This window comes from Lactuca virosa, chromosome 6, assembly GCF_052849685.1.
Source record: "Lactuca virosa cultivar CGN04683 chromosome 6, Lactuca_virosa_CGN04683_v6, whole genome shotgun sequence".
In the NCBI taxonomy this organism is placed as follows: domain Eukaryota; kingdom Viridiplantae; phylum Streptophyta; class Magnoliopsida; order Asterales; family Asteraceae; genus Lactuca; species Lactuca virosa.
In genome coordinates, this window is record NC_136431.1 from 51,578,215 (window position 1) to 51,604,746 (window position 26,532).

General features: G+C 39.0%; 1 long non-coding RNA gene across 1 annotated transcript; it reads right to left on the reverse strand.

Moving 5' to 3' along the window:
- Nucleotides 1-204: 204 nt before the first annotated feature.
- On the reverse strand, nucleotides 205-5,109 carry LOC145118707 (uncharacterized). Its single transcript, XR_013713422.1, has 4 exons — nucleotides 4,750-5,109; nucleotides 4,545-4,641; nucleotides 1,751-1,847; nucleotides 205-716 (listed from the first exon to the last, which is right to left on the reverse strand). It is a non-coding gene; the product is annotated as an uncharacterized LOC145118707 (long non-coding RNA).
- Between the last annotated feature and the right edge of the window lie 21,423 nt (nucleotides 5,110-26,532).

The following is a 26,532-nucleotide window of genomic DNA, read 5'->3' on the forward strand; positions in this document are numbered from 1 at the left end:
GGAAATCAGTATAGTGCTTGTTAATTAGTCCAATTCACAAAACAATTACGGATTTTGCAATTAGATAATTTGAATGACCTAACCCTAATTCAAATGGCCAATAAGAATCACAATTAGAATTAAACATTCGATTAAAGCAAAATAAAATTCACTAGATAGAAATTAAAAGCAAACATCAAGTCATATGATTGAAATCACCACCAAGAAGTCAAAACATGAAGTTGGAGAAACTAGGGTTCTAGCCACATATGGCTAGAATAAGATCAAAAGTTGAAAAGATGAAAAACAGTACGCAATTACAACTTACAAATAAGAGAAATAATGTTTCCAAATGATAAATGATCAAATCCTTGCAAAAGCCTTCGAAATCCTCTCACCAATAGTGCTCTGGTATGATGCGTGTGTGTGAAAATGACCCAATTCCCGTGATATGAAAGATAGGAAAAACTGTCAAAAGGCAGTTTTTGGGTCGAACACGGCCCATGTCGAAATAGGCTAAACTAACACGGGTCATTTTCAGCATGGTCAACAGCTCCTTTTTGGTCAAACACGCCCCGTGTCAATTCTTCACTACAAGTCAAACATGCCCCGTGTACGCTCCTGCTTCCAAGCCGAATCTTGATTTTTCCAACTTTTCCGTTTTGCATCCAATCATCCTGGAATCTTCACCAATGCTTCTCGACACCTCCCAAAGCGCGTTCTAACCTCCGGTTTACCTGAAAAGAAGATGAAAGCGTGAAAATAAGGTTTTTCTAGAGACTAAAATGAATTGGATGAAATGAAAGAAAAATGAAGAACAACTATGCTAAGTAGATGCATAAAAGGGACTAAAAGGTGTGCAAAAAGGTGCACAAAATGCACCTAACAGAGACTGAAGGTTCTAGGTTAGTCTCTGATATTTTATCTTTCACTTCATAAATAAATCATATAACTTGTAAATATGTTTAGTAAAAATGCCAAATAACACCTCGAATTTATAACTTATTTGATTCCAAAATAGGGTAGAAGCGATGAGACATATTCTATTACAATTAACATTAAAAATTAACAATAAAGATTATTTGTAAGAGTGTAATAAACTTGTAATCCTGAGGAAGTCATGATGAGCAATCAAAAGTGGTAGCATCTTGAAACTAATGTAAAGAATCTTTGCAAATTAGACCTTCCAATTTCCATTATGATGAAGAGCAACAATGAAGATATAGAAAATAAGAAAATATCAATTTAATACCCTAAGTGTAGCAACAAGTCATGTGCATATGAGGGAGAGAGAAAGAAAGAGAGAGAGAGAGAGAGAGAGTGAGTGCCACAAATGACTAGTCATCATTATGAGTTTTCTCAAAGAACCATAATGGAGAAAAACGTTGTAGTTTAGTAATGGATTTAGGTACATAGGGATTTACCTTCTTAGGTTGTATTGTAGTATTTGTATTTGCCAAAATTTTCCACTAGGTAAAAGGTGTAATGTATATCCTGTTCATGTAGGTTGATACCAATGTACTCAACATTTATTTCATTCTATGGCTTATTTGTTATTTTAGGTTAACACTAAGAAACTTATCATGAATTCATTATAATTTATTTTCTTTACCTTTATCGCTTTATCAAGGACCTAGCTTCAAATTTCCATTCTAACTAAAACAAAGAGGTGGTAAAACTAATACTTGGAGTTTATAAAAACACATAACATAAATCACCAAAATATAATATCAAGACACTTAAATAATACTAAAATAATGAGAAATATAACCTCATTGACATAATTGCAAGACCAACAGTCCTCTCACTTTGCATTCAAAAGCTTCTCACTTGCATTGTATCATCATACCCTTTACCAATAGAACAAACTGCAAAATTTATAGCAACAATCAAGTCAAGAGGATTACATTAGTATTGACAGGTTATATGATTTAATTATGAAGCGAAAGATAAAGTATCAGAGACTGACCTAGAACCTTCAGTCTCCATATTGAAATATACTTCATATTCAAGTCCAAAGTTTTGCATAATGAAGTGTTTATTAGCAAAACTCATGTAAAGTGGCTTAAATGACAACAAAAGTTCACTAATGGACAAAACTTTCTTTAAGGTTTTTAACATGGAAACTGGTCCTATATTGCTACACTTTATCATAAACACTTGACTTGAGAGAGATAATATTCGTCTTTATTATGACAAATTTACGGCATGAATGAGTAGGCCACCAAATTCGTTTCCGAATTCCTCAAAATACCTTATAGATTTCAAAGTTTTGTATCCCCTAATAATCCCTACAGACTTCAATGTTTCAAATTTCTCAAAACACCTTGCAGAGTTCAAAGTTCCAAATCCCCCAAAAGCTTTGAGAGTTTCAAAGTTCCAAATTACCCAAAACACCTTGCTGAATTAAATGTCCCATATCCCCCAAAACGCCATGCAGATTCCAAGTTCCAAATTCCCCAAAAGCACTACAGATATCAACAACACAAGTTAAAAGGGAGGATATAGAAATGTTGGCAGTATATATACTTTTAATAGACTACATGATTATAGTAAAAGGTAGATATGTCAAAAATGCTCTTTAAAGTTATAATCTCTTTTGGGCAATCGATCCAGGTAATGAAGGTCTACTTCTGGAATTACACCAACCACAAGTGCAACTCAATGATCCTCACAGATCAAGAAAAACCCAAAACTAAAAGTCAAGTTGATCTTTAATTCTAATCGTGTACCTCTTAAATCACACGATTAGAATTAAAGATCAACTTGAATTTTAGTTTTAGGTTTTTCTTGATTTGTGAGGATCATTGAGTTGCACTTGTGGTTGGTGTAACTCCAGAAGTAGACCTTGATGACCTGAATCGATTGCTAAAAAGAGATTATAAGTTTAAAAGCATTTTTGACATATCTACCCTTTATTATAATCAAGTAGTTTAATAAAAGAACATATACTACCAACATTTATGTCTCTTCCTTTTTAACTTGTCTAGTTGATGTGTATGGCTTTTTGCGGAGTTTGGATCTTTGGAATTTGCGAGGCTAAACGGAGGATTCAGAACTTTGAACTTTGCTGAGCATTTTGGGGATTTTGGAATTTTGAATTTAGTAAGACATTTTCGGGAACTTGGAAGTTTGAAGCATGTAGGTTTTCAGGGGGATCTGGAATGTTAAACTTTGCATGGTGTTTTGGGGAATTTGAACTTTGAAATCTGCATGGCGTTTTGGGGGGTATGGGACTTTGAATTCAGCAAGGTGTTTTGGGTAATTTGGAACTTTGAAACTTGCAGGGCTTTTGGGGGGATTTGTAACTTTGAACTCATGAGGGTGTTTTGATAAATTTGAAACATTAAAGCCTATAGGGATTATTAGGAGATAAAGAACTTGGAAATCTATAAGGTTTTTTGAGGAATTAGGAACCGAATTTGGTGGCCTACTCATTCATGCCATAAAGTTGTCATAATAAAGACGAATATTATCTATCTCAATTCAAGTGTTTATGATAAAGTGTAGCAATATATGACCGGTTTCCATGTTAAATGCCTTAATGAAAGTTTTGTCCATTAGTGAACTTTTGTTGTCATTTAGGCCACTTTATATGTTTTTTGCTAATGAACACTTTATTATGCAAAAATTTGGCCTTTAATATTAAGTTAATTTCAATATGGAGACCGAAGGTTCTAGGTTAGTCTCTGATATGCTACCTTTTATTTCATAAATAAATCATATAACATATAAATATGTTTAGTAAAAATGCCAAATAACACCTCAAATTTATAACTTATTTGATTCCAAAATAGGGTAGAAGCGATGAGACATATTCTATTATAATTAACATTAAAAATTAACAATAAAGATTATTTGTAAGAGTATAATAAACTTGTAATCCTGAGGATATCATGATGAGCAATCTTAAGTGGTAGCATCTTGAAACTAATGAAAAGAATCTTTGGAAATTAGACCTTCCAATTTCCGTTATGATGAAGAACAACAATGAAGATATAGAAAATAAGAAAATGTCAATTTAATACCCTAAGTGTAGCAACTAGTCATGTGCATATGAGGGAGAGGGAGAGAGAGAGAGAGAGAGAGAGAGAGAGAGAGAATGTGTGTGTGTGTGTGCCACACATGACTACACATCATTATGAGTTTTCTCAAAGAACCATAATGGAGAAAAACGGTGTAGTATAGTAATGGATTTTAGTACATAGGGCTTTACCTTCTTAAGTTGTATTGTACTATTTGCATTTGCCAAAATTTTCCACTAGGTAAAAGGTGTAATGTATATCTTGTTCATATAGGTTGATACCAATGTACTCTACATTTTATTTCTTTCTATGGCTTATTTGTTATTTTAGGTTAATACTAAGAAACTTATCATGAATTCATTATAATTTATATTCTTCACCTTTATCGCTTTATCAAGGACCTAGCTTCAAATTTTCCTTCTAACTAAAAGAAAGAGGTGTTAAGACTAATTCTTGGAGCTTATAGAAACACGTAACATAAATCACCAAAACATAATATCAAGACACATAAATAATACTAAAATACATGAGAAATATAACCTCATTGACACAATTGCAAGACCAACAGTCCTCTCACTTTGCATTCAAAAGCTTCTCACTTGAATTGTATCATAATACCCTTAACCAACAGAACAAACTGCAAAATATACAACAACAATCAAGTCAAGAGGATTACATTAGTATTTACAGGTTATATGATTTATGTATGAAGTGAAAGATAAAATATCAGAGACTAAACTAGAACCTTCGGTCTCCATATTGAAATAAACTTCATATTCATGGCCAAAGTTTTGCATAATGAAGTGATCATTAGCCAAAAACATATAAAGTAGCCTAAATGACAACAAAAGTTCACTAATGGACAAAACTTTCTTTAAGGATTTTAACATGGAAACCGGTCATATATTGTTACACTTTATCATAAACACTTGACTTGATATAGATAATATTCGTCTTTATTATGAAAAGTTTATGGAATGAATGAGTAGGCCACCAAATTCGGTTCCGAATTCCTCAAAAAACCTTATAGATTTCAAAGTTCTTTATCACCTAATAATCCCTACAGACTTCAATGTTTCGAATTTCTCAAAACACCTTGCAGAGTTCAAAGTTCCAACCCCCCCCCCCCCTAAGCTCTGCATGTTTCAATGTTCCAAATTACCCAAAACACCTTGCTGAATTCAAAGTCCCATATCCCTCAAAACGCCATGCAGATTCCAAAGTTCCAAATTCCCCAAAACACCATGCAGAGTTTAAAGTTCCAAATCCCCCTTAAAACCATGCATGCTTCAAACTTCCAAGTTCCCCAAAATGTCTTTGCTAAATTCAAAATTCCAAATTCCCCAAAATACCCTGTAGAGTTCAAAGTTCCGAATCCTCCATTTAGCCTCGCAGATTCCAAAGATCTAAACTCCCCAAAAACCCTGCAGATATCAACTACACAAGTTAAAAGGGAAGATATAGAAAGGTTGGTATTGTATGTACTTTTATTAAAATACATGATTACAGTAAAAGGTACATATGTCAATAATGCACTTTAAAGTTATAATCTCTTTTGGGCAAACGATCCAGATAATGAAGGTCTACTTCTGGAATTACACCAACCACAAGTGCAACTCAATGATCCTCACAGATCAAGAAAAACCCAAAACTAAAACTCAAGTTGATCTTTAATTCTAATCAGGCACCTTTTAAATCACACGATTAAAATTAAAGATCAACTTGAATTTTAGTTTTGGGTTTTTTCTTGATCTGTAAGGATCATTGAGTTGCACTTGTGGTTGGTGTAGTTCCAGAAGTAGACGTTGATGACCTGAATCGATTGCCCAAAAGAGATTATAAGTTTAAAATCATTTTTGACATATGTTGTAACACCCCGTTTAGTAAATAAATAAATAGATTAAATTAATATGAATTGTGGCCTTAAAATCCATAATATTTAGTGAGGTGTTGGTTTTGGGGAGCCAAATGTTATAAATTGGATTATTTGGGGGTCAAAGTATAAATTCGGGATTTATTTGAAAAGATTTTTGAAAGCTGGTGGCTGAGGGGTAAATATCGGATTTAATTTGAAGGAGATTTCCAAAGCCAGTGTAGAAAGGGTAAGTATTGGATTAAATTTGAAAATATCCTATGGGGAGGGACCAAAATTGTAATTATGGAAAAGATATGATATGGACGGGGTATATAACCAATGACGTCTTAGTCCAAACCCTAACCCTAAAGGATGGTTACAACCGCCATCTTCACCACTCTCGTTCCAGCTGCCGCCAGCTTATATCCCCTAACCACCGGCCGCCACCCATAGCCTCCCCAGCCGGTCGTCGCCAAAGCTTTCTAGCTAGTATCGAAGTCGCAAGCCACCGATTCCCTTTTGTATTCCGACCAGACGAGTTCCGAGCAACGCCAAGATGGTTGAAGACGATGTCAGGACTATGTGTTGCCATTCTCGGACGCGACTTTGCCTATTCTACCGCTGCAACGTCACCTCCAGCGCCTTTTCGGGCAGCTCTAGCCGGTGACGTCCCCGTCCGACTGCCTTATACCGCCACGAGGTGGCTGTCAATGCAAACTATCGCCTGCCGCCACAAGATTTCCGATAGTGGCTGTATTGGTGTGTGTTTCAGTGGGTTTCATGCAGGTGTGTGCGTTGCCGTTGCATTTCGAAGCTGAGTGTATGTTCTATGTTGTCCGGAAGACATGGTGGTGAGTTGAGGACATAGCACACGATTAATAGGAAGAGGTTGGTAGTGAGTTGAGCGATGATGCAGTCGAGGCTATGTCATGGGATGACTTTTCGGCCAGATTCCGGGCAGAGTTTGCCCAGGCGATTGAGGCGCAACAGTTGGCATGAGAGTTGTTAGATCTTCGCCAGACTACTGAGTCTGTGGCAGAGATCACTGCCAAGTCTCGGGAGAGAGCTTAGTTGGTACCGCAGTATGCAACAGATGAGGAATTGAAGAAGATAAAGTATCAGGACATACTGTAGAATGATAGCAGGGAGATCGTGAGTATCTCGAGGTGCGAGACCCTGAATGATATGACTTTTAGAGCTCGAGAATGAGATATTGACTTGGAGCACATTGGGAAGAGGGAACCAGATCAGTTACTTATATGGAAGGGTCTCTGGAGGAGATCCAAAATTTCAGATAAGCTTTTGAGAGGGCTGCAGGGTTAGATTCGGTGCAGCAATTGTGGGATTGGGAGAGTACATCGTCATCTTGGTTTATTCCAAGACTGAGGAGCACCTGAGGGAGGTGCTAGAGACTCTGAGGATGGAGAGACTTTCTGCAAAGTTCTCCAAATGTGAGTTCTGGTTGCGCGAGGAGCAATTTCTTGAGCACCTTGTCAACCAGAAGGGTATACTGGTCAATCCGGCCAAGATAGAGGTCATGATGTCGTGGGGGATTCTGAAGTCTCCAACTGAGATTCGGAGTTTCCTAGGTCTAGCGGGTTATTACTAGAGATTTATACGGGACTTCTCCAAGATTGAAGTTCCTTTGACCCGACTGACCAAGAAGTCGGTGACCTTTCTTTAGGGGCCTGAGCAGTAGGCAGCCTTCGAGACTCTCAGACAGTGGTTGCGCGAGGCACCGATTCTCACCTTGCCAGAGGGTGTAGATGATTTCGTGGTTTATTGCGACGCTTCAGTCACGGGTGTTGGTGCGGTACTGATGCAGCGGGGTCACGTGATAGCAGGCCTTAGGGAATCAGATTGGGGACTCCATTCAGGACATGAGTTCAGTTGAATGTTAGGTCAAGCGTGTGTTCGACCCAGTATGGAAAGTGTTGTAAGTATGCGGGTGTAGCCGTAGCATTCACTAGCAACCAGATAGTATTAGAGTGTTGTAAGTATGCGGGTGTAGCCGTAGCATTCACTAGCAGCTAGCTAGTTTTAGAGTATTGTAAGTCTACGGGTGTAGCCGTAGCCTTCACTAGCAGCCAGTTAGTGTGGGAAAGTGTTGTAAGTCTGCGGGTGTAGCTGTAGCATTCACAAGGTTGGCAGATAGTGCTAGAGTATTCTGAGACTGTGGGTGTAGCCGTAGCATTCACTAGGTTGGTAGATAGCATGGGAGTGTTGTTAGATCGCAGAAGGAACACTGGTACCCACCAGTTCGGGTGCAACAGTGAGGGCGTGGCAATTCCACGGCTTGCTTTACGGACTTCCATGGATGAATTAGACTTGTTTGAGCCATGGATAAGACCGTAGGATCATCACTACAGTCAAGGGATCAAGGAAGCGATGAACCGTTTAAGGTCGTTTGTGATATAAGGCTACCCTTGGTCATGTAGCATTCACTTTTAGCATTGGGTTTGGGTGATGTTAGGATCAGACGTATGGACCCGATCAGTTAGATCAGAAAATCATTAGAGTCGCAGTGGCAAGATAACTAGCGGTAATTGTTGACAAAAGAGGATTGTTGTGACAACCCGAAATTTCTATCTTGTACAACCATTCACTTCAATAGAAGTCGAATTTGTTTCTGCTAACTTTTAAGCTGTTTGGTGTCAGTTTGAGTGTTCTAAAGCCTAGTACTTCAAGAGGTAATTATAGGAAGTATACTTTAGAGTTAGTTGTGCAACATTTAAGTTCCAAAACTCCAAGAGTTTGGAGTTTACGGCCCAAAATTGGTGTTAGGGCCGTAAACTCTAAAGTGTATATAAACGACACTTAGTCATTTTTAGCCATTTTTACAATAGAAAGCCAAAGAACTCATTCTCTCTCAAGTATCATCCGATTTTTCTTCAAAATCTTCAAGAAAGTAAGTGTTTCTTTCCTTGATTAGTTGATATCTTTCATTATCTAGTGATCTTACATGATTTCATCCATGAAATCATTCCATTTTCTTAGATCTTCAAGTGTTCTTCATTTCACCAAGAACACCAAGAACACACACTAGTGTTCTTGGGCCGTGAACCCCCTTACAAGCTTCTATATTGTAAGTACTCTTACCTTGGCTTGATATAGGCTTGATTCATTTGTTAATCAACTAGAAAACATCAAGAAACACAAGTTCATAAGGTGTTTACGGCCAAGACAATGTTCTTGAGCCGTAAACCCTAATAAAAGGGGCATAGTGAGCCCTAGTCCCTTCCTAATCCTTGGATACAAGTCTAGATCACTTCCTTGAAGAGTTTAGGACCTTAAACATCAAAAGAATCAAGAACACATGGAGTTTACGGCCGTAAACTCATGGGGAAATGACCATGGGCCGTAAACTCTAAGAAGTGGTACAATTGTACCACTATGACTTCCTAAGGCTTGGACTTGATCATAGGATACTTAATCATGACTTGTAAGACCTTAAAACACAATATGGTACATAATACCATGAGTTTACGGCCGTAAACTCATGGGGAAATGACCATGGGCCGTAAACTCAAGCAATATGACCATTATGGCCATAAACTCAAATGTGAGGCCATACTCCCATTAGATGCAACCCTTTGGTACTCCTAGCACTTGAATCAAAGTGTTATCCATGTTTTAGGGTGTCTTTACTTGCTAATTTAGTTGTTAATTGACTAATTAGATACATATATGTGTCATTATATGTTAAATAGGATCCGTGTGTGTGTGTTCAAGTCTTCACTTGACACTTAGCATCATATACCATCCGTTCATCCAAACCACTCACTACAGGTGAGTTCATACCCCTTAATCTACCTTTTAAATGATTTTAAATGCTTTTATGGGGGGGAATACAAGTTGAACTATTATAGTTATTATATCAATCACATGTGATTAATAACTATCAAACATATGGATTTTCTTACTTTTCAAACTGTGTTATCAAACAAACTACTTCAAACTGTTTTGCAAACTCTTTTACATGTTAAATACTTTTATTAAACTCTTTTAAACTTATACTTTGTCAAATGTGTATCTATATAGATATAGTTATATAAGTAAGATTGAAAGGACTTAGGACTGATAGCTCACCTTACTTCCTGTTCCTTGTTTGGTTGTGGACTTAGGGTATCTGTTGTTTGTCCGAAGGTCGTTTGAATCTTAGTTATATATTATGTATATGTATATAGATATAAAAGTTCCTTCTTTCATTTCAATACCTTTGGGTAGCAAAGGTATACAAACATGTTCATTCATACAAACAACATTACTAGTAAACTATAATAGGTATAGTTTAGGAAGTTACTAATACTATTACTAGAACAGTGAAACATACAATGAGTCAGTTCATACATGAGTCAATACATACTATGATGAGAAACAAACATAACATACAGATAGAGAATATTATGATGAGAAACAAACATAACATACAAATAGAGAATACTATAACGAGAAACAAACATAAAATACAGATAGAGAATACTATAATGAGAAACAAACGATAACATACAGAGAGAACATACATACATACTAGACAGAGAGAACATACAATACAGCTAGTACATACAATACATATACAAGAACATTACAACAGTTATGTGAGCCACGTAACGGGGCATGGCATCACCTCTCATGGCTCGTTTTGTATCCAGAATCTCTTTAAGTGGGGAGCGTTGAATTTGTGTATAGATCTATACTGGATTGACTATCCTACACCTTGCTGCTCGCTATAGTGGGAGTTGCAAGTCTACGGGTGCCAAATGTCATTTCTTCCGACGTCTTTCATCATCGTGTTTATAGTCGGTAGTATGGTACAGGCATATCACATGTTACTTTAAATAACAAATTGGTTTAAGGTAATTAGTACAGCAGTAGTTACTTAATACAACACTACAGTACTTTATTATTTCCCCATTGCATTCACTTTGTGATCTTCACACAATGAACGGTAATGTAAAACTATATTTTTGGTTAATGATCGTCATATTTGGGAAAATACACACTTTTACAAGAAACAAACACACAGGACACTTGATGCCTTGGTAGAAGGCTATGTTTAGTAGAAAATATAGGATTTTCTAGGAAGTACAAACATTTACAAACATTTACAAACTTATACATCAAGTACTTACAAACACTTTCATACAAACAATGGCACTAAAATACTTATGATCTCACCAGATTTAAAGCTGATAAACTCTTTCAAAATAAGTTGTATTCTCAGGTCACCAGTAGACAGGTACCGGTGCCAGGTTTTGAGAAGATGGAGCTCGTTCAAGACTCATCTTTTATTTTGATTCATATTTTTGGTGTCTATTAAACTTCACAGAACACACTTGTATTAAAATTATATTATTAATGCAATGGATGATGTTGTTGCTTGTTTACTACTATGCATTGTTGTGATACTGTACATGACGTCCTCCACCCCTGAACGTTTCCGCCGTTCCGGTTTTGGGGTGTGACAGATTGGTATCAGAGCATTGTTTATAGTGAATCGAATATAAACCCATAAAAGATATACAAACTATAAACACAACGAGATTAAAATACTCTGACCAAGAGTTTATACTTTTAAATAATAAAATATTTAACCAAGTATACATACCTGCATTCATACTAAAATCAGTGTCACTAGGACAGAACAAAAGTATTACGATTGTTGGGCAACACAATTAGACTTAGAGACATATGGTCAAACCTGGGAAGATATAGCCTGATCAACTATATTATCCGAGGAGTGACTAGCATGTGCCTAAGGGTGGTTGTGAGGTTGCAACAAGTCTAAAAACTTACCATCAATACTACAATGAAAACATAAGAACAGAACATAAACTTAAAATACTATAGGAGTATTTTGTGTTACTATAATTGCTGATCTGAGAATTAAAGGTTTTTATTAGTAGATCAATATTTGCTAAGTGGATACGCTAAGGTTATATATGACTAGGATGTCATAGACTTAGAATCTGTGATCTTTTCTTTTCTTCCTGTTCCTTGTTTGGTTGTGGATTTGGAGTTAGGATCACTTATTCGAAGGTCTATCCTGTTTTGATTACATATAACTGGTATGCATTATGCAAGTATTGAAGTAACTAATAAAGATCATCTTATAGTTATCTAATTAGGTCGTCTATTAATTATTTCTTTACCCCTTTTCTCGCGTAGATATCATGGCTGGATTCCATCTTCCCGGAGACCCGTACTACCCCAACAACGGCAATGCAGGATGGCTGGGAGAAGAGCCAGAAGATGATCACTCAATCCCTTTGGATGATCACCAAGCTGAAGGCTTTTCTGATGGTTCTGCCTCAGAGCCAGAAGTCAACAACCTACCCCCAGTAGCTCAAAACCCAAACCCAAATCCTAACCCTCGTCCAGCATTTCAAGGCCCCACACCTCTGTGGGCAACAAACTTGAACAGATGGAGTCACAAGCAAGGCCAGCCGTTACCTTACAACGGAGACCGAAGCTTCTATGACTTGAGCAAGGGAGGATCAGCGGACATAATCTTGCCTATTCTAGTCCGCAGGGTTGCTCGTACTGATGAGCAGGGTAGAGCGGCTATCCATCAAATCCTGCAAGTTGATGCTGACACTGGAGTCAACACCGTCCGCATTCGTCAGCTGGAGTCTGCTCGTGAAAGGACTCGGAACCAGAATGCAGCTCTGCAGAGAGAACTTGCTGAAACCCAAGCCGAAGTCCTGGAACTTCGAGCTCGGCAAGTAAGATCCGAAAGGCGCATGAGGGACATAGAACGCCTTCTGTCGGAATCAAGAACTCACTCTAGTAGTTCTCGTCGCAGATAGAGTCTCCTCGACTTTCTCTTTTGGATATAACTTAGTTTATGTAAAAACTCTAGTTTAATTTCCTATCGTTGTGAAAACTTTGGATCTGTTAAGTCTTAATCAGGTCATAGTTCTGTCAAAATTTTCCCATCTTGGTTTGATGTAAGACCTACTTCTAGGTCATTTTTCCCGAACTTGTTACATCTGTAATACCAGTATTATTGACAGATATCTAATCTCATGGAAATTATTATCCAAATGCTTTCATCTTTTAGTACTAAATCTACATTCAATCATACTATTCAATTGTGCTGTTGGGCTATGGAGAGTTAGTCCATGAGTCATTCTCATCAAATTCTCCCTATTGAATTCTTATCAATATCTTCATCTTTGTAAGCTTATAGTTAAAAGATGCCTCCACGCCGATCAACGAGACGCGATCCTCCGGTAACTGCAACACCACCTACTCCTCAAATCGATACAGCAGCTCTTAATGTTGCAGTAGCTGCGGCTGTGGCTATAGCCATGGCTCAATATCATTCTACCAGCGCCAGCGGTGATGGAACGCCTGTTCATTCTAACCATGGTGAAGCCCCTGTGCGCTTGAGAGAGTGCTCCTACAAGGACTTCACAAACTGCAAGCCACTGTCCTTTAAAGGGACTGGCGGAGTCATTGCCCTCTCGTAATGGTTCGAAAAGACGGAATCGATCTTCGAGATCTGCTCATGCCCGGAAGGAAGCAAAGTCAAATTTGCTGCGTGCACCTTCGAGGCAAAGGCCCTGACATGGTGGAATAGCCATGTCAAGTCACTATCTCTTATAGTGGCAAATGTCATGGGCTGGGAAGCTCTGAGAGAGCTGATGATCGAAGAATACTGCCCGAGGGGCGAAATCCAAAAGCTGGAGCAACAACTGTGGAGCATAACATGAAAGGCTCCGACATAGTCTCCTACACCGCCAGGTTCTGCGAGCTGGTGGCCCTCTATCCCAACATGGTTCACACAGAGGGAAAGAAAATCGAGAGATACATCTGGGGGCTGGTGCCTCCATTTCAAGGGAATGTCCTGGCTTCAAACCCCACTACATTCGATAGTGCCAAGCGGTTGGCACAGCGGCTTATTGACCATGGGGTCCGTACCCCGTCAACAACAACAACCCTGGCCATCTCAGAACCCTCCAAAACCGCTGATTCCAAGCGGAAGTTCTGGGACGACAAGAAGAAGAAGAAAGCTGCCAAAAAGCAGCAGGTCGTGGCAGTACATGTTGCGATAGCACCTGCCGCTGCTGCTCCGGTCAAGCAGTACGCTGGAAGTTTGCCTAAGTGCAACAAATGCAACTTCCACCACATCGGAGCCTGCCGGGAAATGCAGTGTTCAAACTGCAATAGGAAGGGGCACACTGCCCGTTTCTGCAAAGCACCGGCGAGGCCAATCAACCAAGTCCCCGGCGCAGGAGTGGGCCAAGCTTGCTACGGTTGTGGCGAAGTGGGCCACTACAAGAGGAACTGCCCTAAGGCAGGGAATGTCGGTGGAGTACGAAGGGTTCTGGCCATAGGCCACGAGGAAGCGGTTGCCGACCCCACAGTGGTCACTGGTACGTTTGTCCTCGATAACTCTTATGCATGCATACTATTTGATAGTGGAGCGGAGAGGAGTTTCGTGAACCAAAAATTTGCTCATTTACTTAAGCAAAAATCACAAGCACTTAAAGAACCGTTCACTGTAGAAATGGCTAATGGGAAGACAGAGAACACTAGCAATATATACATAGGATGTACCCTAACTCTAGATAACCATTCATTTTCGATCGACCTCATGCCGGTCTCAATTAAAAGTTTCGACGTCATTATCGACATGGATTGGTTGAGTCTTCATCGTGCCGACATCATGTGTTATGAAAAGACTGTTCACCTTAATCTGCCGTCTGGCGAAACTCTGGTAGTCTATGGCGACAAACCCGACACGAACCTTCGTATCATCTCAAGCATTCAAGCCCAGAAATTCTTGCGAAAGGAATTGCTCATGTTGTAGATGTGAGCCAAGAAACGAAAGACATTAAGAACATTCCAGTAGTACGCGATTTTCCCGATATCTTTCCAGAAGAACTCCCAGGATTACCTCCGCAACGTCAAGTCGAGTTCAGAATCGACTTAGTTCCAGGGGCTACCCCAGTAGCCAAATCGCCCTATCGTCTAGCACCTGCAGAGATGCAAGAACTGTCCGATCAACTTAACAAACTGCTTAGCAAGGGCTTTATAAGACCAAGCTTCTCACCATGGGGAGCTCCGGTCTTGTTCGTCAAGAAGAAAGACGGATCTTTTCGTATGTGCATCCACTACAGGGAGCTCAACAAGCTAACCATCAAAAATCGTTACCTTCTGCCTCGCATAGACGATTTATTTGATCAACTGCAAGGGGCAAACTTCTTTTCAAAAATCGATCTAAGATCCGGATATCACCAACTACGAGTGCTAGGGGAGGATGTTCCGAAGACAGCCTTCCGAACTCATTATGGGCACTACGAATTCGTAGTGATGCCGTTCGGATTAACAAACGCGCCCGTAGTATTCATGGATTTAATGAATAGGGTGTGTCGTCCTTACTTGGATCAGTTCGTCATCGTCTTCATCGATGACATACTTATCTACTCTCGTAGTAAGGAGGAGCATAGTCAACATCTGCGACAGGTCTTAGAAACGCTGCGTTCGGAGAAGCTCTATGCGAAGTTCTCGAAATGCGAATTTTGGATCCGAAGAGTCGAATTCTTAGGGCACGTGGTTAGCGAAGAGGGAATATACGTGGACCCTTCCAAAATCAAAGCCATTGACAGCTGGTCAGCACCGAAGACGCCTACCGAAATTCATCAATTTGTAGGCCTCGCTGGCTACTATCGCAGGTTCATACAGAACTTCTCCCGAATTGCGAAACCCCTTACCACTTTGACCCAGAAGGGCGTGGCCTTTGACTGGGAAGAGAAGCAGGAGAAAGCGTTCCAAACGCTTAAGCGAGCCTTATGCACCGCACCAATACTATCCCTCCTCGAAGGGAAAGAAGACTTCGTTGTCTATTGCGATACGTCAAATCAGGGGCTCGGTTGTGTTCTGATGCAGCGAGGTAAGGTCATCGCCTATGCCTCGAGACAGCTAAAGACACACGAGGTCAACTACACTACACACGATCTTGAGCTAGGAGCAGTTGTGTTTGCTCTGAAGATCTGGAGACACTACCTATACGGTATGAAGAGCATGATCTTTACAGACCACAAAAGCCTCCAACATATATTCGACCAGAAGGATCTCAACATGAGACAACGATGGTGGGTCGAGCTACTCGGTGATTACGAATGTGAAATTCGATATCATCCGGGTAAAGCCAACGTAGTAGCTGACGCCCTAAGACGGAAAGAATACTCTGGTCGTAGAGTCAAATCATTGACTATGACTATCCATTCACACTTTTCCACACAAATCAAGGAGGCTCAGCTCGACGCTTTGAAACCTGAAAATGTGGCGAGTGAATCCCTGAGAGGGATGGATAAGAACTTGGAAGTCAAGGGTGGCGGAGCCTTATATTTCGTGGATCAGATCTGGACACCGAATCACGATGGCTTCAGAGACTTGATCATGACCGAAGCTCACAACACACGATATTCCGTCCACCCAGGTTCAGATAAGATGTATCTGGATCTTAAAAAGCTATACTGGTGGCCTAACATGAAAGCAGAGATTGCTACCTTCGTGAGTAAATGCCTTACTTGCGCCAAGGTCAAGGTCGAATACCAGAAATCCTCATGTCTACTACAACAGCCGGAGATACCAGAATGGAAGTGGGAGAGGATCACAATGGACTTCATAACCAAGTTGCCCAGGACGACGGGTGGTCTCGATACCATTTGGGTGATCATAGACAGGTTGACCAAGTCCGCACACTTCCTGCCTATCAAAGAAACAGACAAGATGGAGAAGCTAACAAGAACCTACATAAGAGAGATCGTACGACTGCATGGTGTTCCTATATCTATTATCTCCGATAGAGATAGTAGATTCACTTCGAGGTTCTGGCAGTCGCTACAAAGTTCCCTAGGAACTAGGCTGGACATGAGTATAGCCTACCATCCACAGACCGGCGGACAAAGTGAGAGGACTATCCAAACCTTGGAAGATATGTTGCGAGCCTGTGTGATCGACTTTGGGAAAGCATGGGATACTCCTTTACCCCTTGTCGAGTTTTCCTACAACAACAGTTATCACATGAGCATAAAGGCTACTCCATTTGAAGCCCTCTATGGTCGAAAGTGCAGATCCCCTCTGTGCTGGGCTGAGGTGGGTGACACCCAGTTAGCTAAAGGACGAGTTCTTGACAACACTCTCACCGGTCCAGAGATCATTCGGGAAACGACAGAGAAGATCGTTCATATTCGTGAACGATTGAAAGCCTCTAGAGACCGACAGAAAAGCTACGCAGATAAACGAAGGAAACCGTTGGAATTCCAGGTGGGCGACCGTGTTCTATTGAAGGTCTCACCCTGGAAAGGCTTGATACGCTTCGGAAAGCGTGGAAAGCTAAATCCAAGATACATAGGGCCTTTCGAGATTCTCGCTAGAATCGGCCCTGTAGCTTACAAACTCAACTTACCTCGCGAGCTCAATAACGTACATTCTACTTTCCACGTCTCGAACTTGAAAAAGTGTCTGTCCGACGAGACTCTTGTAATCCCACTCGACGAGATCGAGATCAACGAGAGCCTCAACTTCGTGGAAGAACCTGTAGAGATCATGGACTGAGAGGTCAAGCAAACAAAGCAAAGCCGTATCCCGATAGTGAAGGTTCGCTGGAACGCCAAGCGAGGACCTGAATTCACTTGGGAGCGAGAGGATCAGATGAAACAGAAATATCCTCATCTTTTTTACTTAGTTATTTGTAACTACTTATTTGCTTAAACTCTAATTTCGGGACGAAATTCCTTCTAACGGGGGGATGATGTGACAACCCGAAATTTCTATCTTGTACAACCATTCACTTCAATAGAAGTCGAATTTGTTTCTGCTAACTTTTAAGCTGTTTGGTGTCAGTTTGAGTGTTCTAAAGCCTAGTACTTCAAGAGGTAATTATAGGAAGTATACTTTAGAGTTAGTTGTGCAACATTTAAGTTCCAAAACTCCAAGAGTTTGGAGTTTACGGCCCAAAATTGGTGTTAGGGCCGTAAACTCTAAAGTGTATATAAACGACACTTAGTCATTTTTAGCCATTTTTACAATAGAAAGCCAAAGAACTCATTCTCTCTCAAGTATCATCCGATTTTTCTTCAAAATCTTCAAGAAAGTAAGTGTTTCTTTCCTTGATTAGTTGATATCTTTCATTATCTAGTGATCTTACATGATTTCATCCATGAAATCATTCCATTTTCTTAGATCTTCAAGTGTTCTTCATTTCACCAAGAACACCAAGAACACACACTAGTGTTCTTGGGCCGTGAACCCCCTTACAAGCTTCTATATTGTAAGTACTCTTACCTTGACTTGATATAGGCTTGATTCATTTGTTAATCAACTAGAAAACATCAAGAAACACAAGTTCATAAGGTGTTTACGGCCAAGACAATGTTCTTGAGCCGTAAACCCTAATAAAAGGGGCATAGTGAGCCCTAGTCCCTTCCTAATCCTTGGATACAAGTCTAGATCACTTCCTTGAAGAGTTTAGGACCTTAAACATCAAAAGAATCAAGAACACATGGAGTTTACGGCCGTAAACTCATGGGGAAATGACCATGGGCCGTAAACTCTAAGAAGTGGTACAATTGTACCACTATGACTTCCTAAGGCTTGGACTTGATCATAGGATACTTAATCATGACTTGTAAGACCTTAAAACACAATATGGTACATAATACCATGAGTTTACGGCCGTAAACTCATGGGGAAATGACCATGGGCCGTAAACTCAAGCAATATGACCATTATGGCCATAAACTCAAATGTGAGGCCATACTCCCATTAGATGCAACCCTTTGGTACTCCTAGCACTTGAATCAAAGTGTTATCCATGTTTTAGGGTGTCTTTACTTGCTAATTTAGTTGTTAATTGACTAATTAGATACATATATGTGTCATTATATGTTAAATAGGATCCGTGTGTGTGTGTTCAAGTCTTCACTTGACACTTAGCATCATATACCATCCGTTCATCCAAACCACTCACTACAGGTGAGTTCATACCCCTTAATCTACCTTTTAAATGATTTTAAATGCTTTTATGGGGGGGGGGGGAATACAAGTTGAACTATTATAGTTATTATATCAATCACATGTGATTAATAACTATCAAACATATGGATTTTCTTACTTTTCAAACTGTGTTATCAAACAAACTACTTCAAACTGTTTTGCAAACTCTTTTACATGTTAAATACTTTTATTAAACTCTTTTAAACTTATACTTTGTCAAATGTGTATCTATATAGATATAGTTATATAAGTAAGATTGAAAGGACTTAGGACTGATAGCTCACCTTACTTCCTGTTCCTTGTTTGGTTGTGGACTTAGGGTATCTGTTGTTTGTCCGAAGGTCGTTTGAATCTTAGTTATATATTATGTATATGTATATAGATATAAAAGTTCCTTCTTTCATTTCAATACCTTTGGGTAGCAAAGGTATTCAAACATGTTCATTCATACAAACAACATTACTAGTAAACTATAATAGGTATAGTTTAGGAAGTTACTAATACTATTACTAGAACAGTGAAACATACAATGAGTCAGTTCATACATGAGTCAATACATACTATGATGAGAAACAAACATAACATACAGATAGAGAATATTATGATGAGAAACAAACATAACATACAAATAGAGAATACTATAACGAGAAACAAACATAAAATACAGATAGAGAATACTATAATGAGAAACAAACGATAACATACAGAGAGAACATACATACATACATACTAGACAGAGAGAACATACAATACAGCTAGTACATACAATACATATACAAGAACATTACAACAGTTATGTGAGCCACGTAACGGGGCATGGCATCACCTGTCATGGCTCGTTTTGTATCCAGAATCTCCTTAAGTGGGGAGCGTTGAATTTGTGTATAGATCTATACTGGATTGACTATCCTACACCTTGTTGCTCGCTACAGTGGGACTTGCAAGTCTACGGGTGCCAAATGTCATTTCTTCCGACGTCTTTCATCGTCGTGTTTATAGTCGGTAGTATGGTACAGGCATATCACATGTTACTTTAAATAACAAATTGGTTTAAGGTAATTAGTACAGCAGTAGTTACTTAATACAACACTACAGTACTTTATTATTTCCCCATTGCATTCACTTTGTGATCTTCACACAATGAACGGTAATGTAAAACTATATTTTTGGTTAATGATAGTCATATTTGGGAAAATACACACTTTTACAAGAAACAAACACACAGGACACTAGATGCCTTGGTAGAAGGCTACGTTTAGTAGAAAATATAGGATTTTCTAAGAAGTACAAACATTTACAAACATTTACAAACTTATACATCAAGTACTTACAAACACTTTCATACAAACAATGACACTAAAATACTTATGATCTCACCAGCTTTAAAGCTGATAAACTCTTTCAAAATAAGTTGTATTCTCAGGTCACCAGTAGACAGGTACCGGTGCCAGGTTTTGAGAAGATGGAGCTCGTTCAAGACTCATCTTTTATTTTGATTCATATTTTTGGTGTCTATTATACTTCACAGAACACACTTGTATTAAAATTACATTATTAATGCAATGAATGATGTTATTGCTTGTTTACTACTATGCATTGTTGTGATACTGTACATGACGTCCTCCACCCCTGAACGTTTCCGCCGTTCCGGTTTTGGGGTGTGACAATTGTGTTCAAAAGTCGTGTGTGGACGATTGTGTGGGAGTTCCTTTAGCTCCGCAACCGGGCCGGAACCCGGTATTTCAGATGTCTGGTGAACGAGTTGAGACCAGGGAGGTCTCGGTAGATTTTGGAAGGCATCCAGGGTGTAGCATACTATTTTAGACAGTTAAGTGTCTCAGGAAGTTCAGTGCTTCAGACAGTTTCAGTGTCTCAAGCAGTAATGGTGTTTTGGAATTTCATGCATGGTTAGAGTCACAGATAGCTTGGGTTATGCTAAGTCACTCACTGTGGGATTATCTGAGCCTTGGCCAAGTATAAGTGATCTGCATGGATAATTAGGTCTGTGATCCTGTTTTATAGTGGGAACCTCGAGCTATTAGAAGTTGAGTAGTTAGTTGAGGGATAAACGGATTGGATTCAACGATAATGATTCAGTATGAGTGGTCTGTCAGGATCAGACCATCTCGAGACTATAGATTTCAGGCAAAGTAGATGCGATCATGTGGCAAGGGGTTCGTTTATTTTTGGGTTTCAGAACCCTGCGGGGGATGATTTAGAATGCCTTGGAAAGGCTGAGTTATACTCGGGATTGTGGCCATATCGTTCAAGTTGATTGGTGTGTAAAGGATGATGAGAAATGATTTCGAGGACGAAATCTAATTTAAGTGGGGGAGAGTTGTAACACCTTGTTTAGTAAATAAATAAATAGATTAAATTAATATGAATTGTGGCCTTAAAATCCATAATATTTAGTGGGGTGTTGGTTTTGGGGAGCCAAATGTTATAAATTGGATTATTCGGGGGTCAAAGTATAAATTCGGGACTTATTTGAAAAGATTTTTGAAAGCTGCGGGCTGAGGGGTAAATATCGGATTTAATTTGAAGGAGATTTCCAAAGCCAGAGTAGAAAGGGTAAATATGATTAAATTTGAAAAGATCCTATGGGGAGGGACCAGAATTGAAATTATGGAAAAGATGTGATATGGACGGGGTATATAACCAATGGCGTCTTAGTCAAACCTTAACCCTAACGGATGGCTACAGCCGCCATCTTCAGCACTCTCGTTCCAGTCGCCGCCACCTTATATCCCCTAACCACCGGCTGCCACCCACAACCTCCCCAGCCGGTCGCCGCTGCCGCTTTCTAGCCAGTATCGAAGTCGCAAGCCACAGATTCTCTTTTGTATTCCGACCAGACGAGTTCCGAGCGACGCCAAGATGGTTGAAGACGACGTCAGGACTATGTGTTGCCATTCTCGGACGCGACTTCGCCTCTTCTACCGCTGCAACGTCACCGTCGCCGTCTTTCCAGGTAGCTTTAGCGGGTGACGTCCCCCTCCGACTGCCTTATACCGCCACGAGGTGGCTGTCAACGCAAACCGTCGCCTGCCGCCACAAGATTTTCGATTGTGGCTGTTTTGGTGTGTGTTTCAGTGGGTTTCATGCAGGTGTGTGCGTTGTTGTTGCATTTCGAAGCTGAGTGTATGTTTTATGTTGGTAGGAAGACGTGGGAAACCACCATGGCAGCCCACCATGGTGGCCATTACCTTGCTGTCGCCGTATTGTCGAGTTCTGTCGCCATGTACCACCGTCGGCCACCATTAGGGTGGCTATGTGTTTGTGTGTGTTTATGTTAGTCAGTGTGTGTGTTTATTTTTGTACTAAAGCATTGTAATTGTAATTATCAAAAATAATGAAAAGAAACTCAAAACCACCACAGTAAGGTGGTGGCCGCCGCCATGAGCCACCATTGACCACCACTACCCGAGGTGGCAGTGGGTGGTACCCGACTAGCAAAACCCTAATTGTCATTTTATGTGAAATCCTAATTTCACTTGGGCCTTAAGTTGGGCCTTATATTGGGCTTTGGTGATTGGGATGATAATGGGTCATCCAAGAACAATCATATGGACTAAGAATTTATGGATGGGCTTTCGGGTAAGGCCCATGTGAGGGTTTGGGCCCAATTTGGACTAGACTAAATAGTTGGGCCCATGTGAGGGTTTGGGCCATAGATGGGCCTCATGGTAAGACCATTGGAAAAATTATGAGATATTAGGCTATTAGAAATGCCAAATGTTTGGACTAGACTAAATAGTTGGGCCTCATGGTAAGACCATGTAGAAGTTTGGGCCCAATTTAGAAAATTGGACCATATGTTGGGCTTTGACTCATAGTTGACTATTGGGCCTTTGGATTGGGCCTTGGGCTTGAATCAAGCTAAGATAGGGGCAAAACAGTCTTTTACCCCAAGCATGGACTTACGAGCATATGTGATGGAACCCAATTATTAATTGGGTGTTATTTTGATGTTGACAAATTCAGAAATCTGTCATCCAGCAGCTAGAGTTTTGTTAGCGGGACTTCAGCAGTGTGAGGTGAGTTTCCTTTCAGTAGGAACGGGTCGAAGGCACCAAGGCCGGCCCGTATATGTGATATGTTAGCAGTTGAGTGTGGGTGGGGCCCGTATCTCATTATTATCAGAGTATAGATATCAGTCAGATTGTTGGATTGTTATACTTGTTGTTTGTGTGATGCTTGTATGTGTTTGTTTATGTATGTGAGTGTGGGCGGGGCCCGTATCTCATTATTATTATTCTAGTGTGGGTGGGGCCCGAATCTCATGATAGTAGCCGAGTGTGGGCGGGGCCCAAATCTCGTAGTATTATATTATGTATATGTCATTTTTTGATTGAATTATATATACTTGTTGTCTGTGTGATACTTGTATGCATGTTAGACTGTGGAGTGTGGGCGGGGCCCAAATCTCCTAGACAACGGAGTGTGGTCGGGGCCCGAATCTCCTAGACTGCGGAGTGTAGAAGCGATGAGACATATTCTATTACAATTAACATTAAAAAATTAACAATAGAGATTATTTGTAAGAGTGTAATAAACATGTAATCCTGAGGAAGTCATGATGAGCAATCTTAAGTGGTAGCATCTTGAAACTAATGTAAAGAATCTTTGGAAATTAGACCTTCCAATTTCCATTATGATGAAGAGCAACAATGAAGATATAGAAAATATGAAAATGTCCAATTAATACCCTAAGTGTAGCAACTAGTCATTTGCATATGAGAGAGAGAGAGAGATAGAGAGAGAAAGTGTGTGTGTGCCACACATGACTAGTCATCATTATGACTTTTCTCAAAGAACCATAATGGAGAAAAACGTTGTAGTCTAGTAATGGATTTTAGTACATAGGGCTTTGCCTTCTTAGTTTGTATTGTAGTATTTGCATTTGCCAAATTTTTCCACCGGGTAAAAGGTGTAATGTATATCTTGTTTATGTAGGTTAACAGCAATGTACTCAACATTTATTTCATTTTATGGCTTATTTGTTATTTTAGGTTAATACTGAGAAACTTATCATAAATTCATTATAATTTATATTCTTTACCTTTATAGCTTTATCAATGACCTAGCTTCAAATTTTTATTCTAACTAAAACAAAGAGGCGGTAAGACTAATACTTGGAGCTTAAAGAAACACATAACATAAATCACCAACATATAATATCAAGACACTTAAATAATACTAAAATAATGAGAAATATAATCTCATTGACACAATTGCAAGACCAACAGTCCTCTCACTTTGCATTCAAAAGCTTCTCACTTGCATTGTATCATAATACCCTTGACCAAAATAACAAACTGCAAAATTTACAGCAACAATCAAGTCAAGAGGATTACATTAATATTTACAGGTTATATGATTTATTTATGAAGTGAAAGATAAAATATCATAGACTAAGCTAGAACATTCGGTCTCCATATTGAAATATACTTCATATTCAAGGCCAAAGTTTTGCATAATGAAGTTTTCATTAGCAAAAAACATATAAAATGGCCTAAATGACAACAAAAGTTCACTAATTGACAAAACTTTCTTTAACTCTTTTAACATGGAAAATGGTCCTATATTGCTACACTTGATCATAAACACTTGACTTGAGACAGATAATATCCGTCTTTATTATGAAAACTTTATGGCATGAATGAGTAGGCCACCAAATTCGGTTCCAAATTCCTCAAAAAACCTTATAGATTTCAAAGTTCTTTATCCCCTAATAATCGTTGCAGACTTCAATGTTTCAAATTTCACAAAACACCCCGTAGAGTTCAAAGTTCCAAATCCCTCCAAAAGCCCAGTAAGTTTCAAAGTTCCAAATTACCCAAAACACCTTGCTGAATTCAAAGTCCCATATCCCCCAAAACGTCATGCAGATTCCAAAGTTCCAAATTCCCCAAAACACCATTTAGAGTTTAAAGTTCCAAATCCCCCTGAAATCCATGCATCCTTCAAATTTCCTAATTCCCGAAAATGTCTTTTCTAAATTTAAATTTCCAAATTCCCCAAAATATCCTGCAGAGTTCAATGTTTCGAATCCTCCATTTAGCCTTGCAGATTCCAAATATCCAAACTCCCCAAAAGCCCTTCAGATATCAATTACACAAGTTAAAAGGGAAGATATAGAAAGGTTTGGTGTACTTTTATTAAACTACATGATTATAGTAAAGGAACATATGTCAAAAATGCTCTTTAAATTATAGTCTCTTTTGGAAAATCGATCCATGTAATGAAGGTCTGCTTCTGGAATTACAACAACCACAAGTGCAACTCAATGATTCTCACTGATCAAGAAAAACACAAAGCTAAAATTCATGTTGATCTTTAATTCTAATCGTGTGATTTAAGAGGTACACGGTTATAATTAAAGATCAACTTAGATTTTAGTTTTGGGTTTTTCTTGATCTGTGAGGATCATTGAGTTGCACTTATGTTTGGTGTAATTCCAGAAGTAGACCGTGATGACCTGAATCGATTGCCCAAAAGAGATTATAAGTTTAAGACATTTTTCAAATATGTACCATTTATTATAATCATGTAGTTAAATAAAAGAACATATACTACGAACATTTCTATATCTTTCTTTTTAACTTGTGTAGTTGATGTTTGTATGGCTTTTTGAGGAGTTTGGATCTTTGGAATCTGCGAGGCTAAATGGAGGATTCGGAACTTAGAACTTTGTAAGGCATTTTGGGGAATTTTGAATTTTATATTTAGCAAGACATTTTAAGGAACTTGGAAGTTTGAAGCATTCAGGTTTTCAGGTGGATTTAGAACTTTAAACTTTGCATCGTGTTTTGGGGAATTTCAACTTTGAAATCTGCATTACGTTTTGGGGGAATAGGACTTTAATTCAGCAAGGTGTTTTGCGCAATTTGGAACTTTGAAACTTGCAGGGCTTTTTGGGGGATTCGGAAATTTGAACTATGCAGAGTGTTTTGAGAAATTTGAAACATTAAAGTCTGTAGATATTATTAGAGGATAAAGAACTTTGAAATCTATAAGGTTTTTTTAGGAATTCGGAACCGAATTTGGTGGCCTACTCATCAATGCCATAAAGTTGTCATAATAAAGACGAATATTATCTATCTCAAGGCAAGTGTTTATGATAAAGTGCAACAATATATGACTCTTTTCCATTTTAAAAGCCTTAAACAAAATTTTGTCCATTAGTGAACTTTTATTTTCATTTAGGCCACTTTATATGTTTTTTTGCTAATAAACACTTCATTATGCAAAACTTTGCCCTTGAATATGAAGTGTATTTCAATATGGAGACTTTCTAGGTTAGTCTCTGATATTTTATCTTTCACTTCATAAATAAATCATATAACATGTAAATATTAATGTAATCCTCTTGATTTGATTGTTGCTGTAAATTTTGCAGTTTGTTCTACTGGTCAAGGGTATTATGATATAATGCAAGTGAGAAGCTTTTGAATGCAAAGTGAGAGGATTGTTGGTCTTGCAAATGTGTCAATGAGGTTATATTTCTCATGTATTTTAGTGTTATTTAAGTGTCTTGATATTATATATTGGCGATTTATGTTATGTGTTTCTATAAGCTCCAAGTATTAGTCTTGCCACCTCTTTGTTTTAGTTAGAATGAAAATTTGAAGCTAGGTCCGTCATACAGCCATAAAG